The sequence below is a fragment of the Zophobas morio genome, unplaced genomic scaffold (assembly GCF_036711695.1).
Source record: "Zophobas morio isolate AGI-343-1 ecotype UQ-CSIRO unplaced genomic scaffold, CSIRO_AGI_Zmor_V1 ptg000033l, whole genome shotgun sequence".
NCBI lineage: Eukaryota > Metazoa > Arthropoda > Insecta > Coleoptera > Tenebrionidae > Zophobas > Zophobas morio.
Window position 1 is genome coordinate 1,766,949 of NW_026972138.1, and position 18,130 is coordinate 1,785,078.

At 26.8% G+C, this 18,130-nt stretch overlaps 1 protein-coding gene across 3 annotated transcripts in view; it reads right to left on the bottom strand.

The window, feature by feature from the left end:
• Window positions 1–18,130, bottom strand: part of LOC135139703 (adipokinetic hormone/corazonin-related peptide receptor variant I-like) — a 243,025-nt gene that overhangs the window by 118,164 nt on the left and 106,731 nt on the right. The window lies entirely within an intron of this gene.

Sequence of the window (18,130 nt, forward strand, 5' to 3'; positions counted from 1 at the left end):
TTTTTCGAGTTTCCAGGATTTTGATTTTTTTGAGTTTCGATTTTAAGTTTTCGAATTTTTGAGCTTTCAATTTCTCGATTGTTCAGTTTTTCGATTTTCCTTCGATTTTCAGTTTTAGGATTTTTCAGTTATTTGAGTCTTCAATTTTTCCATTTTTAAAATTATTGATTTTTCGATTCTTCAATTTCTCGATTCTTCAATTTTTCGATTTTCAATTTTTTAATTCTTTAATTTCGCATTTTTTTTTTAATTTGGGATTTCTCCATTTTCCGATATTCCTTTGATTTTTCACTTTTTGATTTTTCCATTTCTCGATTTCTCGAATTTTCGGTGTTTCCATTGCTCAACGTCCCGATTTCTTAATTTATCAGTTTTTCAGTTCTTCAATTTTTCTATTTTTCAGGTTTTGCATCTTCCAAATTTTCGATTTCTCGATATTTCAGTCTTTCGATTTTTCATTTTTTTCTATTTTTCAGTTTTTAGGTTTTTCGATACATATTTCAGTTTTTGGATTTTTCGACATGCAGTTCCTAAATGTTTTGATTTTTCGATTTCCCGATTTTTCAAATTCCGATTTCTCAATTTTTCGATATTTTAGTTTTAGGATTTTTCAGTTATTTGAGTCGTCAATTTTTCAATTTTTCAATTTTTCGACTTTTCAGGGTTATGATTTTTTAATCTATCGATTTTTAACTTCTCGATCCTTCAGTTTTTCGATTTTCAAATTTTCTTCGATTTTCAGTCTTTGGATTTATGTTATTTGATTCTTCAATTTTTCGATTTTTCAATTTTTCAATTTTCGCTTCGTCAATTCGGTGTTTTTTTTCTTTAGTTTGGGATTTCTCGTGATTTTCTTTTCTTTTCGATTTCCCCATTTTCCTATATTTATTTGACTTTTCGACTTTTTGATTTTCCCATTTCTCGATTTCTTGAATTTTAGGTGTTTCGATTGCTCGACGTCTCGATTTCCCGATTTTTCATTTATTCAATTCCTTAATTTTTCAAATTTTCCATTTCTCGATCTTTCAGTTTTCCGATTTTTCAGTTTTTTTTTTAGATTTTTCAGTTTTTGGATTTTTCAACGTTTGGTTTCTAAAGTTTTCGATTTTTCGATTTCTCAATTCTTCAGTTTTCGATTTTTCAATTTTTCGATTTTTCGGCTTTTCAATTTCTCGATCCTTCAGTTTTTTGATTTTTCAATTTTTCTTCGATTTTCAGTCTTTGGATTTTCTAGTTATTTGATACTTCAATTTTTCGATTTTTCAATTTCCCGTTTTTTTTAATTTGTGATTTCTCGTGATTTTATTTTACGATTTCCCAATTTTGCGATATTTATTACATTTTTGGATTTTTTGACTTTCCCATTTCTCGATTTTTCGATGTCTCGAATTTTCCATTTTTCAGTTTTTCAATTCTTCAATTTTTGGATTTTTCAGGTTTTACATATTTCAAATTTTCGATTTCTCGATCTTTCAATTTTTCAAGACTTACTTTTTTTCCATTTTTCAGTTGTTGGATTTTTCAACATTTGGTTCATAAATTTTTCGATTTTTCAATTTTTTGAGCTTAAAAATCCCGATTTTTCACTTTTTTAATATTTCAGTTTTAGGGTTTTTCAGTTATTTTATTCGCCAATATTTCAATTTTGAAATTTCTCGACTTTTCAAGATTTTGATTTTTTAGTATTTCAGTTTTTGATTTTTTCGATTTTTTGATTTTTCAATTATTTATTTTTTGGGGTTTCTAAATTTTCGAATTCTCGCTTAACCGATTTAATTTAACTTTTTGGTTTCTTCATTATTGAACTTACCGATTTCTAGATTTTTCGATTTTTTGATTTTCTTATTTTTCGATTTTTCGATTTTTCAATTTTTTTTGATTTTTCAGTTTTTCGATTTCTCGATATTTCAGTTTTAGGATTTTTCAGTTATTTGGTTTTTCAATTTGTCGATTTTTTCATTTTTCGATACCCTCGTTTTCAATTTTCGATTCTTCAATTACCCGATTTTTTTTAATTTTCGGTTTCTTGAATTTTTATTTTTCGATTTCTCAATTTTCCAATATTTCCGATTTGCGATTTTTCATTTTTTGATTATTAAATTGTTTTGAATTTTCAATTGTTCAATTTTTAACGTTTCTAAATTTTTGATTTCTCGGTTAATCGATTTTTCGACTTTTCGATTTCCCGATTATTGAACTTTTCGACTTCTATATTTTCGATTTTTCAGTTTCTTAGTTCTTCAATTTTTCAAATTTTAAAATTTTTTATTTTTTCCTTTTTCGTTTTTTAAAAGTTTCGATTTTTCGACTTTTCGATTCTTCAATTTTTTTCCGATTTTTCAGTTTTTCGACTTCTCGATATTTCAGTTTTAGAATTTTTCAGATATTTGACTCTTTAATTATTCGATTTTTCAATTTCGCGATTTTTTTTTGATTTTTGATTTTTCGAGTTTTTATTTATCGATTTCTCAATTTTAACATTTTTCAGTTATTTGATTCTTTAATTTGTCGATCAACCAATTTTTTTGACTCTTCGATTTCCCGAATATTAAACTTTTCCACTTTTAGAATTTTCGAATTTTTGATATTCTTATTTCTCGATTTTCCAACTTTCTGATGTTTCGATTGCTCGACGTCTCGGTTTTTCAGTTTTACAGTTCTTCAATTTTTCAATTATTTGTTTTTTAAGTTTCGATTTTTCGATTTCTAGATTGATTTTTCAATTTCATCTTTTTTTTTAATTTCGATTTTTCAAGTTTTTATTTTTGGATTTCCCAGGCAGAAGACTAATATTTCTCAATTTTCCGATCTTTCCCTTTATTATTTTTCAGTTTTTCGATTTTTGGGGTTTCTAAATTTTCAATTTCTCCTTAACGGATTTAGATTTTTCAATGTTTCGATTGCTGGACGTCTCGATTTTTTAGGTTCGACTTTTCGAATACTTATCTTTAAATTTTTAGATTTTCTTTGTTCCATTTTTCGGTTTTTCGATATTTCAGTTTTTGGACTTTTTCTTTCTTAAATTTTTGGATTTCGCGATTTTATCCTTTTCAAATTTTCGATTTTTTGATGTGTCGATTTCTCCATTTTTTAATTTTTAATACTTCAATTTTCCGATCTATTGGCATTTGGGTTTTTCGATTTTTAAAATTTTTCGTTCATTTTATAATTCTTCGGAAACCTGGCCTATCAGATTCTTCTTCAATTAATTATGCTAGTCTTAATCAAAATATAAATTTACTTACGACTGTCCAGCGAGCGAGAAAAGCTAACTTAATTATTAATTAAACACAAAAAGCACAAGATTGCGAACTTTGCCCTCAAGAGTGTGTGAGAAACTTCTAACTAATCCGGCTTTTTAAATCCATTAAAGTTGTCTGAAAAATGGCTACAACTTGGTCTATTATCTCGACGGAATGAGTTGGCTGAACTTGGGGTTGACTTTTATCGATTCCGACTTCTTTCATTATTCTCTTAATATTAAAGCAGTGACAAAACTAATAACTCAACAAAGTCTTGTACAACTTCGCTCGGAGTCGATATCGAAAGGGGATTACAAGGGATTTTCGCACGACCGTGATAATGCAGAAAAATATCAACTTTGATGTCGCAGCTTTGAGTTTTACTTTGATTAGTAGTTAAAACAAACAAACAGTCGAATGTGGTATTGTATAAACATGTCATTTTAAGTCCTTTCCAACAATTCTTCGCCGAAATTGCTCGGACAGGGTGCGTTTAGTCCGTGAAAAGGGAGCCGACTGAGTGTTTTTTTCGTTTCCTTGTTCCGAACTCTCTAAACTTTATCGTGTGTTTTTTTAAGCGGTCTTATCGTTCTCCGATCTCCTACTGAAGTGGTCTGAAAACACCTTTGTAAATGATGTCGGATGTGAAACGTGTAAAAATATTGTACCCCGAAATGAGGATTATGTGTCTCGTACGAGGATTACCATGACAAGTATGAACCTTGACGATGATGGTTAGAATAGCTAGACAACGAGGTGAAATTGCAGCATGAAATTTGTTTTTTACTTAAACTTAATAACACACTTTACGTCGTCTGCTGTTACAGTCGGGGTCACTGCTTGCAAAATCTTCCACTTTTATCCGTTATTTGAAAGGACATGAGGGAAATTGGCACAGTTCCTTAATCTTGGAAAAAATTTCCACGATAGACCAATTTGAGTGGTTTTTAGTTTTTCAATGAAAATGGCTCATTTTCAGTCAGTTTTAAAAATGATTACATACTTTTTCGATTTTTCAACCTTGGAATTGTTCGTTTTGCAATTTTTCAATTTTCAGAAATTTTTGTTTTTCATTTTTTCAGTTTTTCAATTTTTCTATTTGCATTTTTTTGATCTTGAAAATTTTTTTTCCGTCAATTTTAGATTTTCAATTTTTTATATGGAGTTTTAAAATTTTTTTGATGTTGCATTTCCATTTTCAGCTTTACAATTTTTCGATTTTCGATTTCATTATTTGATTTTTCAATTTTTCGATATTTCAACCTTGGAATTTTTCAATTTTTCAACTTTCCAATTTTTCAATTCGATCTTTCAGTTCCCCAATTTTTATTATTTTAGACATTACAGTGTTTCGTTTCTTTTATTTCTCAATTTTTCTGTTTCTCGATAGTTAATTTTTTGATATTTCAATACGGACGTTTTAGATTTCCAATTTTTCTATATGTAAATTTTAAAATTTTTAGATATTTTATTTCAATTTTCCGCTTTACAACTTTTCAATTCTCCAACTTTAGAATTTTTCAATTTTTCGTTTTTGACTTGTCAATTTTGAAATTTTAAAACTTTTTTTTTGAATTTTTGGAAATGTTAATTTTTTTTAATTCTTCGATATTTCTGTTCCCCAATTTTTAATTTTTTGATTTGCAGTTTTTCAACTTTACAATGTTTCGTTCCTTCCATTTCCCGATTTTTCAGTTTCAAAAGATTTAATTATTTGATATTTCGACTTTGGAATTTTTCAATTTTTCTATTTTTTGACCATGGAATTTTTCAATTTTTGGAGATTCCAGTTCCTCAATTTTTAATTTCTCAATTTGCAAGTGTTTGAGTTTTCACTTTTAATTTATATAATTTTTCGATGTGTCAACTTTGAAATTTTTCGATATTTCAATATTTCAGTTCATCAGATGTCGATTTTTCGTTACCCTAATTTTACATTTTTCATTTTCATTTTTCGCATTTTTTGGTTTTCAGATTTCGAATTTTTATATTTCAGTTTTTGAATTTTTGAATAATTCGATAGTGCGATTTTCAATCTTTCGTTTTTCCGACTTCTCGGTTTTCGATTTTTCGGTTTTTCAATTTTTGTTTTTTAAATTATTTTTAACGAGATTTCGATGTTTCGATTTTTTGGTTGTTCATTTTCCCGATTTTCAGTTTTTCGGTTAACTTACCGATTTTTCGATTTTTCAGTTTCACAATTTTTAACTTTTCGATTTTTTGATTTTGGCCTATTTCGGTTTTTCAATTTTTCGATCGTTCGATTTCTCGTTCTTTTGAAGTTCCGATTTCTCAATTTTTCAGTTCTTTAATTTTTCGATATTACAATTTTTCAATGTTTTTAAATTTTGGAATATTCGATTTCTCGATTACTCTGTTTCCCACTTTTCGATTTTTCTGTTCTTCGATATTTTTATTTTCGATTTTTGGATGCTTCAGAGTATTTTGATTGATTTTTTTCAATTCATCAATTTCTGGATTTTTCAAATTATCGATTTCTCAATTTTTTTATCTTTCGTTTTTCCAATTTTCCAATATTTCAGTTTTAGGATTCTCCAATTTTTCATTTTTTTTCCCAAGATTAAAATTTTTGGCGTTTCTAAATTTTCGATTTGTCCATCTTTGGAATTCTCGAGGTTTGTGCTTCCATTTTTCAATTTTTCGATTCTTCAATTTTTCAATTGTTAAATTTTTGCGATTTTTTAAATATTGGATTTTCGATTTCTCGATTTCTTGGTTTTATTTCTCGGTTTTTCGATTTTTAAATTTTAGATTTTCGAATTTTTCACTTTTTCGATTTTTGGGTGCTTCAAAGTATCTCGATTCAGTTTTTCAATTCTTTAATTTCTAGATTTTTCAAATTATTGATTTCTTAGTTTTCTAATATTTCAGTTTTACGATTCTTACAATTTGTCGATTCTGCAATTCTTCATTTTTCATGTTTTTCAAGTTTACAATGTTTTGGCGTTTATAAATTTTCGATTTTCTCATTTCTCAAATTCTCGACTTTTCAAAGTTTCGATTTTCATTTTATGAAATCTTCAATTTATCGATTTTTGAGATTTTTGACTTTGATTTTTCAATTTAGCTATTTTTCGATATTTCAGTCTTGAGACTTTTCAAAAATTTTCAAATCTTCAATTTCTTCGATTTTTTAATTTTTCGAATTCTGGACTTTCGATTTTTCGACTTCTCGGTTTTAGATTTTTCGATATTCCAATGTTTCAATGTTTTTAAATTTTGGAATATTCGATTTCTCGATTACTCTGTTTCCCACTTTTCGATTTTTCTGTTCTTCGATATTTTTATTTTCGATTTTTGAATGCTTCAGAGTATTTTGATTGATTTTTTCAACTCATCAATTTCTGGATTTTTCAAATTATCGATTTCTCAATTTTTTTGTCTTTCGATTCCTCAATTTTCCAATATTTCAGTTCTAGGATTCTCCAATTTTTCATTTTTTTTTCAAATTTTCGATTTGTCGATCTTTCGAATTCTCGAGATTTGTGTTTCCATTTTTCAATTTTTCGATTCTTCAATTTTTCAATTGTTAAATTTTTGTGATTTTTAAAATTTATGGATTTTCGATTTCTCGATTTCTTGGTTTTATTTCTCGGTTTTTCGATTTTTAAATTTTAGATTTTCGAATTTTTCACTTTTTCGATTTTTGGGTGCTTCAAAGTATCTCGATTCAGTTTTTCAATTCATCAATTTCTAGATTTTTCAAATTATTGATTTCTTAGTTTTCCAATATTTCAGTTTTAGGATTCTTACAATTTGTCGATTCTTCAATTCTTCATTTTTCATGTTTTTCAAGTTTACAATGTTTGGCGTTTATAAATTTTCTTATTTCTCATTTCTCAAATTCTCGACTTTTCAAAGTTTCGATTTTCATTTTATGAAATCTTCAATTTATGTTCAATTCTTCAATTTTTTCGATTTTTTAATTTTTCGAATTCTGGTCTTTAGATTTTTCGACTTCTCGATTTTAGATTTTTCGATATTCCAATTTTTAAATGTTTTAAAATTTTGGAATATTCGATTTCTCGATTACTGTTGTTTCCGACTTTTCGATTTTTCGTTTCAATCGATTTCTGGATTTTTCAAATTGGCGATTTCTCAATTTTTTTATCTTTCGATTTCTCAATTTTTTTATCTTTCAATTTCTCAATTTTTTATCTTTCGATTTCTCAATTTTCCAATATTTCAGTTCTAGGATTCTCCAATTTTTCATTTTTTTTCCAAGTTATAAATTTTTGGCGTTTCTTAATTTTCGATTTGTCGATCTTTCGAATTCGCGAGATTTGTGTTTCCATTTTTCAATTTTTCGATTCTTCAATATTTCAATTGTTAAATTTTTGCGATTTTTAAAATTTTTGGATTTTCGATTTCTCGATTTCTTGGTTTTATTTCTCGGTTTTTTGGTTTTTAAATTTTAGATTTTCGAATTTTTCACTTTTTCGATTTTTGGGTGCTTCAAAGTATCTCGATTCAGTTTTTCAATTCATCAATTTCTAAATTTTTCAAATTATTGATTTCTTAGTTTTCCAATATTTCAGTTTTACGATTCTTACAATTTGTCGATTCTTCAATTTTTCATTTTTCGTCTTTTTCAAGTTTTCAATGTTTTGGCGTTTCTTAATTTTCGATTTTCTCATTTCTCAAATTCTCGTTTTTTCGAAGTCTCGATTTTCATTTTATGAAATCTTCAATTTATGTTCAATTCTTAAATTTTTTCGATTTTTTAATTTTTTGAATTCTGGTCTTTAGATTTTTCGACTTCTCGATTTTAGATTTTTCGATATTCCAATTTTTCAATGTTTTAAAATTTTGGAATATTCGATTTCTCGATTACTCTTGTTTCCGAATTTTCGATTTTTCGTTTCAATCAATTTCTGGATTTTTCAAATTGGCGATTTCTCAATTTTTTTATCTTGCGATTTCTCAATTGTTTTATCTTTCAATTTCTCAATTTTTTTATCTATCGATTTCTCAATTTTCCAATATTTCAGTTCTAGGATTCTCCAATTTTTAATTTTTTTTACAAGTTTTAAATTTTTGGAGTTTCTAAATTTTCGATTTGTCGATCTTTCGAATTCTCGAGATTTTTGTTTCCATTTTTCAATTTTTCGATTCTTCAATATTTCAATTGTTAAATTTTTGCGATTTTTTAAATTTTGGATTTTCGATTTCTCGATTTCTTGGTTTTATTCTCGGTTTTTCGATTTTTAAATTTTAGATTTTCGAATTTTTCACTTTTTCGATTTTTGGGTGCTTCAAAGTATCTCGATTCAGTTTTTCAATTCATCAATTTTCAGATTTTTCAAATTATTGATTTCTTAGTTTTTAATATTTCAGTTTTACGATTCTTACAATTTGTCGATTCGTCAATTCTTCATTTTTCATGTTTTTCAAGTTTACAATGTTTGGCGTTTATAAATTTTCGATTTTCTCATTTCTCAAATTCTCTACTTTTCAAAGTTTCGATTTTAATTTTATGAAATCTTCAATTTATGTTCAATTCTTCAATTTTTTCGATTTTTTAATTTTTCGACTTCTCGATTTTAGAGTTTTCGATATTCCAATTTTTCAATGTTTTAAAATTTTGGAATATTCGATTTCTTGATTACTCTTGTTTCCGACTTTTCGATTTTTCGTTACAATCAATTTCTGGATTTTTCAAATTGGCGATTTCTCAATTTTTTTATCTTTCGATTTCTCAATTTTTTTATCTTTCAATTTCTCAATTTTTTTATCTTTCGATTTCTCGATTTTCCAATATTTCAGTTCTAGGATTCTCCAATTTTTCAATTTTTTCCAAGTTTTAAATTTTTGGCGTTTCTAAATTTTCGATTTGTCGATCTTTCGAATTCTCGAAATTTGTGTTTCCATTTTTCGATTTTTCGATTCTTCAATTTTTCAATTGTTAAATTTTTGCGATTTTTTAAATTTTTGGATTTTCGATTTCTCGATTTCTTGGTTTTATTTCTCGGTTTTTCGATTTTTAAATTTTAGATTTCAATGTTTTGGCATTTCAAAATTATCGATTTTCTCGTCTCTCAAATTCTCGACTTTTCGAAGTTTCGATTTTCATTTTTTGAAATCTTCAATTTATCGATTTTTGAGATTTTTGATTTTGATTTTTCAATTTAGCTATTTTTCGACTTTTTAAAAATTTTCAATTCTTCAATTTTTTCGATTTTTTAATTTTTCAAATTCTGGACCTTTCGATTTTTCGACTTCTTTGTTTTAGATTTTTCGATATTTCAGTTTGAAATTTTGAATTTTTCGATTCTTCAGTTTTTTTATTGTTGGACTTAAATTTTTCGATTTCTCGATTTTTCAATGTTTCGATTATTTGATGATTCGATTCCTCAATTTTTCAATTTTTTTATGTTAAAAATTTTTGTTTTTTCAACTTTTCGTTTGTTCGAGTTTTCGATTTCTAGATTTTTCGAATTCTCAATTGTAGTTTTTTTGGTTTTTCACTTTTTCGATTTATTATATCTAAAGATTTCTTAAAAGTTCAAGAAATTAAAAAAAAATATGTAAAAAATAATCCCGGCGCCTCCACCATTTTTAATGAAATTTTCAAATTAGTCATATACAGTCAAAAAAGACTTTTGCTAATCCGAAACTTTCTCAGAATAATGAATTTGTTGTTATTTTCGTCGTACTTCTTCTAATAACCGAAATAAAGGTGTTTTTAAGTATCAACTTATAGTTTGGAAAATCCATTCGAAAATGCGTACTTTGTCTTCATTCAAATCCGTGACAGGTGGTTATTATCTTTAAATATCGAGATAAATTTTAATAAAGAAACGCAAAATATCTAATATTATCTAAACCTTTCTTAAAAGTTCAAAAAATTAAAAAAAAAGTAAAAATTATCCCGGCGCATCCTCCATTTTCAAGAAAATTTTCAAATTAGTCGCATATATTCAACAAAGACAGTTCCTAATCCGAAATTTTCCCAGGATACTGAATTTCTGGTTATTTTCGTCGTAGTTCTTCTAATAACCGGAATAAACGTGTTTTTAAGTAACGTTTAGTAACGCATCATTTCTCCCAAAATATCTAGTATTATTTTCGATACTGGCCTATTTCGATTTTTCTGTTTTTCGATTTTTCGTCTTTTGGCACTCCGATTTTACAATTATTCGATTTTTCAGTTTTTCGGTTTCCAAATTTTCTTCATTTCAATTCTGGAATTTTTCATTTCCGATTCTTCAATTTTCCAATTTTTAAACTTTTGCAATTTTTTTAAATTTTGGATTTTCGATTTCTCGATTTCTCGGTTGTTCGATTTTTTCTGTATTTTAAGTTTTCGAATTTTGAAATTTAACATTTTTCGATTTTCACGGTTAAATTGTTCAATTTTATTATTTTTTATTATAGATATTTCCAATATTTCGGATCTCGTACGGCAATATTTTACCAAGAACCCTTGACACACTATCATACAGAAGCAAAGGGAAGAAAATCAATCCCCTTCTAAATTAAAATTAAATGTTATGAAACACACTGGTAAACTCGAGAACTTCAATATTGGTACAGTAAAGAACTTGAACGATCGCCACTTGTTTTTAAAGTACAACTTTTCAAATAATCCGCGAGTTATACGAAGTTCGTGTTTCTAGAATTGGATTTGGATTATTCCAGATTACGTTCGCGAAAACCATTACTCTTGCTTAGTATTTTATTATTGACAAAAATGCGGCCCTTCTTGTTTAAATAATAAACCTTCGGACAGGACGTAAAAAACAATAAACGAATTGAGGGCTTTCAGAAACGCCCCGGAGCACTCCGGTAATTACACACATGATACATGCTTGAACTCTGACCGCTTTAATCAATTCCATTCTCCAGATGGTTGCTTTCGTTGAATAAAAACAGATTAATGGAAACCACTATTTTATGAGCGTTTAATTCGAACCGATACTCGGTTACGTGAAACTCTGCAAATTGAAATTGACATAAACTACTGTATTCTGTGGTTACTAATGCAGTTTGCACTCAGGCCGTAAATGCAAGTCTTCGAACTATGCATTTATGTATAATTCGCTGCGCACCACAAATTCTAAATAATCAGCTACGTTGTGTACAAAATTGATAATAACAAAAGTGTTTATTAACATTCAGGAAACTCCACAATTCCCCACTTGCGACACATTCTTAAATCAGGACCGCACTTCATGTAATTTATGGCCACTTCCCGTTTCTACCATTTCAATTTTCAATAGCTTGCACTGCATTTCTACCTCCGCAACAATACTAATTTCTCATCATATTACGTTACAAGAAAGCGCTTTTGTTGCTGCCGCTTCCAGTTCCCGACAAAGCTAATTTCAAGACAAACAAGCAAATTATACCCAGACTGCTATTTGAACGTCGTACTTATTCATTTCCGACAGAATGTCAGAATTGTATCTGAATTCGATACAAGCCGCTTACTCGAGACCTTCCCCGGCACTTCCTAGTCAATTTCGACGTCGTAAGTGGATTTTAAAAGTTCTTTCATCGGAAACGCCACTGTCATTGAAATATTCGTGCTTATTTACGTCAAACGCCGCGACTTCATCAAACGATTATTCATCTTGATGGTAACGCGATACTTTCGCCGCCCCCGGCCGGCGGCGTGAAGGGCGCTTCTGCGGCGGTTGTTCTCCTCACTAGCTTTGTTATTATTATTTCAGGGGCGGTTGCTAAGAAGTATGTAATCGAGTCCGGTTTGTAAAATAAGATATCTGTATTTGGGGCGTATGAACCCGTGTCGAGTTTTCACCCTAAAGAACCAGATTTTTTTGAAAAAAAAAAAATCACAGTTGTATAATCGCTATTTAATTTTGAAACTGCAGAAGTTAGCATGGTAAATCGTTAATCAAATTTTATTAGTTTATCCCTTGGGTTGTCACAAGAAATAAAATTCCCAAAATCAAAGCTTATAATTTTTCGAAAAGTGTGGATACATTTACCTTTGACCAATTTTTTTGTGTTGCCATTTTTCATTTTCTTTCATTTTCCAATGCTTCGGTTTCATAACTTCGTTTTTGAAACTTCAATTTTTTAAAATTTTCTATTTCTCGACTTCCAAATCTTTCAATTTTTTGATTTACAATGTTTGGAGTTTCAAGTTCTTGATTTTAATTCGGTATTTTTTTAATGTTTCTTTGGGTTTTATAATTTTTCGTCTATTCAATTTTTCAAATTTCCATCGGATTTTCCGATTTTTTTAATTTTCAATATTTTGATTATGCAGTTTTTCGATTTTTAATTTTCTCAATTTTTAATCTTTCGATTTTTCAGTTTTCCGGTTCTTCAATTTTTCACATTTTTGATTTCCAATTTTTAGATTTTTCATGTTTTCATTTTTTCCATTTTCGTTTTTGATTTTTGATTTTTTCAATTGTACAACTTTGCAACTTTTCATTTTTTATTCGAAAAACTGAAAAACGAAAACCCAAAAATTGTAAAACTAAAGAACGAAAAATGCAGATAAAAAATTGAAGAAACCAAAAATTGAAAAATCATGAAACTAAAAAATAGAAAAAATAAAGAAAATGAAAAACTAAAACGAAAAATTGAAGACATGAAAAATTACAAACTTAAAACTTGAAAAATTAAAAATTGAGAATTCGTGAAATTGTAAAATTTGAAAATTGGAGCACCCAAAAGTTTTTTCATTTTTAGAATTTTTTAATTTTTTCCAATTTTTTATTCAAAAAGTTGAAAAATCGAAAAAGTGGATAAAGGAAAAATTTCAAATCGAAGAACTGAAAAAGGAAAAATCGAGGCATTGGAAAATACATTGAAAGATCCGATAATTGAAAAATTAAATATGAAGAAACTGAAAAATTAAAAAATGAATAAATGAAAAATTTTTCAAATTTAATAATTCAGATATGGAAAAAATGTAAAACAGTAAAAATCTTGAAACTGAAAAATTATAAAATCCAAAAGTTGAAAAATAGAAAAATTGAAAATTTTCACACTGAAAACTAGTAAAACTATAAAATTAGAACAATGAAAACCGAAAAACTGAAAAAGAATAAAAATGAAGAACCGCAACGAAAAATTGGAAAGAAAAAAAATGAAGACATGAAAAATTGAAAAACCAAAAACTGAAAAATTAAAAATTCATCAAATTGCAGATCGAAAAATTTCAAAATCTAATAATTGGAATATCCAAACGTTTCTTCATTTTTGGTTTTTCAGTTTTACAATTTTGCGATACTTTCCATTTTTTTATTCGAAAAATTGAAAAAACAAAAAATTGCAAAATCGAAAAATTTCAAATCGAAGAATTGAAAAACGAAAAATCGTGAAATTGGAAATTACAAAAATTGTAAAAACGAAACACAGAGTTGTCAAAATTATAAAGTCGAAAAATCGTAGATACCATTGAAGGAGCGAAAAATAGCAGAATTATGGAGGAATTGAAAAATTAGAAATGGAATAGATGAAAAAGTTTTAAAATTCAGTAACTGAAAAATGAAAAATTTCGAAAACAGTAGAAAAATGAAAAATTTCGAAAACAGTAAAAAAGGGAAATAAAAAAAATTAAAATTTGTGATTATTACAAACTTAAAATAAAAACTGGAAAAGTTGCAAATAAAAAATTGAAAAATCATGAAACTAAGAAATGTAAACTTGAGAAGTCGAAAAATTAAAATATCTAAAAGTTGATAAATCGGAAAATTTAAAACCTAAAAATAAAATATCACATTGAAAATACTAAGTAAAATTATAAAATCAGAACATCGAAAAACCGAAAAAATTTAAAATATAAAGAAAATGAAATATCGAAACGAAAAATTGAACAAAGGAAAAATTGAAAAACTCAAAACTTATTCGTGAAATTCTAACATATATAAAATTGGAACATCCAAAAGTTTTTTAATTTTTGGTTTTCCAATTTTGCAATTTTTTCCAATTTTTTATTCAAAAGGTTGAAAAGTCGGAAAAGTGGATAAACGAAACATTTCAAATCGTCAAGATTATAAAGTCGAAAAATCGATACATTAAAGGAGCGAAAAATTGAAAAATTATGAACAAATTGAAAAATTAAAAATCGAATAAATGAAAAAGTTTTAAAATCCAGTGATTCAAAAATGGTAGGAACAAAAAACTGAAAAATCTTGAAACTAAAAAATATAAAATTGAAAAATCGACAAATTAAAAAATCTAACAGTTAAAAATCGAAAAATTTAAAACCGAAAATTTGTAAAATCCAAATATTGAAAAATTTCACAGTGAAAATAAGTAAAATTATCAAATGAGAACAGCGAAAAATCGAAAAATTGCAAATAAAAATATTGAAGATATGAAAAATTGCAAAACCTAAAAACTGAAAAATTAAAGATTGAAAATTCATGAAATTGCAGATCGAAAAATTTCAAAATCTAATAATTGGAACATCCAAAAGTTTCTTCGTTTTTGGTTTTTCAGTTTTACATTTTTTTTCTATTTTTTTTATTCTAAAAGTTGAAAAATCGAAAAATTTCAAATCGTTTCCGGTTCTTTGATTTTTCGACTTTTCAATTGTTCAAATTTCCAATTTCTCAATTTTTTTATTTTTCGATTACTCGATTTTCCGTTCATCAGTTTTAGGTACATTTTTCAATTTTTTAATTTTTCAATTGTCGAATTTTTTTTCACTTTTCCAATTTTCAATTTTTGGCGTTTCTAAGTTTTCGGTTTGTCGAGTTTTTGAATTCTCGATTTTCAGACTTTTCGATTTCTCGTTTTCTTGACAATTCAATTTTCTGATGTTCCCATTTCTCGATCTTTGGGTGTTTCGATGTTCCGATTTCCCGATTTTTCGATTTTTCAGTTGCTCATTTTAGATTTTTCAATTTTTGGATTTTTCAATTTTTCGACTTTTCAGTGTTTCGATTTGTCAATTTTTCGATAGTTGAAAATTCGAAAAAATAAGGAAAATGAAAAACTGTAACGAAACATTGCAAATCGAAAATTTGAAGAAACGAAAAATTAAGAATCAAAAAATTATTGAAAAATTAAAAATTTAAAAATCGCAAAATGAAAAATTGGAAAAACAAAAATTATAAAATCGAAGCATTGAATAATTGAAAAACAATAGAGAAATAAAAAGCCGAAAGGAAAAATTCCAAATAAAAAAACTGAAAAATTAAAAATTGAAAACTCAAACTTCAGACGAAAAATTGCAAAATCTAAAAACTGGAAAATTCAAAATTTGGAAAATTGAAAAATCTGAAAAAACTTGAAAACTCAATAAACTGAAGACACAAAAAAAAATGAAAAAATTTTTTTTCGATCTGCAATTTCATGAATTTTCAATGTTTAAGGCAGCTTTAAAGCGTATTTTATAATGTTAGTTTTTTGTTTTTGTTGCTTTCTCTTCTTTTTAATATTTGCTTATTTATAAGTAATTGTATGTTTATAACTCTATGTAAAGGTAATTGTATGTTTATAATTCTATGTAAAGGTATATCCGTTAATAAACATTATTATTATTATTATTTAGGCTTTTCAGTTTTTCATGTCTTCCCTTTTTTGATTGTAATTTTTCGTTTCGGTTTTTCTTTTTTCTTCGTTTTCAATTTTTCGGCTTTTCACTGTTCTAATATTTTAATTTTACCTGTTTTCAATGTGAAATTTTTCAATTTTCGGATTTTTCAATGTATCGGTTTTGACCTCTTCGATTTGAAGATTTTCAATTTCACGGTTTTTCAACTTTTTAATTTTTGATTTTTCCATTTCTCGATTATTCGACTGTTCAATGTTTCGATTTTCCAATTTTTCAATTCTTCAATTTCTAGATTTTTCAGGTTTTTGGTTTATCAATTTTTTGCTTTTTTTTATTTTCGATTTTCTGACTTCAATTTTTCGATGTTTAGTTTTGGAATTCTTCAGTTTTTCTATTTTTCTACTTTTCGCTTTCTCGGTTTTTCAATGATTGATTCTTCAGTTTATCGATTTTTAAATTTTAAAAATTGAAAAATCTGAAAGTTCGGTTCATCAGTTTTACGAGTACATTTTTCAGATTTTTAATTTTTCAATTTTCGAATTTTTTTTCACTTTTCCAATTTTCAATTTTTGGCTTTTCTAGGTTTTCGGTTTGTCGATTTTTCGAATTCCCGATTTTCCGACTTTTTGATTTTTCGTTTTTTTTGACATTTCAATTTTCTCATTTTCCCATTTCTCGATTTCTCGGTTTGTCGATGTTCCGATTTCCTGATTTTTCCATTTTTCATTTACTCAATTTAGATTTTTGAATTTTTGAATTTTTCAATTTTTCGACTTTTTATTTTTTCGATTTGTCAATTTTTCGATATTTCAGTTTTGGGATATTTCAGTAGATATTTCGATTCTTCAATTTTTCGAATTTTCGGTTTTTTGTTTTCCGATTTTTTGAAGATTCAGTTTTCCGATTTTACAATTTTTGGGTTCTCGAATTTTTCGATTCATTAATTTAGTTCGGTTTTTAAGTTTCTCGAGTTTAATTTTTCAATATTTCAATTTTTCGTTTCGTTAATTCTTCGATTTCCAGTTTTTCGATTTTTAAATTTCTCGGATCAAAAAAATGGAAACATTGTAAAAGTGTAAAACTTAACAACCAAAAATTAAAATTCTTGGATGTTTCAAATTTTAGATTTTAAAATTTTTCGGTCTGCAATTTCATGAATTTTCAATGTTTAATTTTTTTAGGTTTTTCAATTTTTCATATCTTCCGTTTTTTGATTGCAATTTTTCGTTTCGGCTTTTCATTTTTATTCGTTTTAATTTTTCGGTTTTTCACTGTTCAATTATTATAATTTCACCTGTTTTCAATGTGAAATTTCGCAATTTTCGGATTTTGCAATGTTTGGCTTTTGAGTTCTTCGATTTTTGATTTTTCCATTTCTTGATTCTTCAACTGTTCAATGTTTCGATTTTCCAATTTTTCAATTCTTCAATTTCTAGATTTTTTAGGTTTTTGGTTTTTAAATTTTTTGATTTTTTTGTATTTTCGAGTTTCTAACTTCTCAATTTTTCGATGTCCAGTTTTGGAATTCTTCAATTTTTCGATTTTTCAATTTTCGAATTTATTTTTTTTCAATTTTTGTCGTGTCTAGGTTTTCGGTTTGCCGATGTTTCGAATTCTCGATTTTTCGACTTTTCGATTTCTCGTTTTTTTGACATTTCAGTTTTTTATTTTTCCCATTTTTCGATTTCTCGGTTTTTCTATGTTCCGATTTCCCGATTTTTCCATTTTTCAATTCCTCAATTTAGGTTTTTTAATTTTTGGATTTTCCAATTTTTCGACTTTTTAGTTTCTCGGTTTGTCAATTTTTGAATATTTCAGTTTTGGAATTTTTCAATAGGTTTTTCGATTTTTCGGTTTTTTATTTTTCGATTTTTCGGTTTTTTATTTTTCGATTTTTCGATATTTTAAAGTTTTTCAATTCATCCATACTTCGATTCTTCAATTTTTTGGTTTTTCGACTTAGATTTCTCGTTTTTTTGTTTTCCGTTTTTTTGAAGTTGCGGTTTTTCGATTTTACAATTTTTGGGTTTTCGAATTTTTCCATTCAGTAATTTGGTTCGGTTTTTAAGTTTCTCGATTGTTAATTTTTCAATATTTACATTTTTCGTTTCGTTAGTTCCTCGATTTTCAGTTTTTCGATTTTTCAACTTTTCGAAATTTTGATTTTTCCATTTCTCGATTCCTCGACGGTTCGATGTTTAGATTTTCCGATTTTTCAATTCGTCAATTTTTAGATTTTTTAGGTTTTTGATTTTTCAATTTGTTGATTTTTTGTATATTAGATTTTCTGACTTTTCAATTTTTCGATGTCCAGTTTTAGAATTCTTCAATTTTTCGATTTTTTGACTTCTCGATTTCTCGGTTTTCAATTTTTTGATTC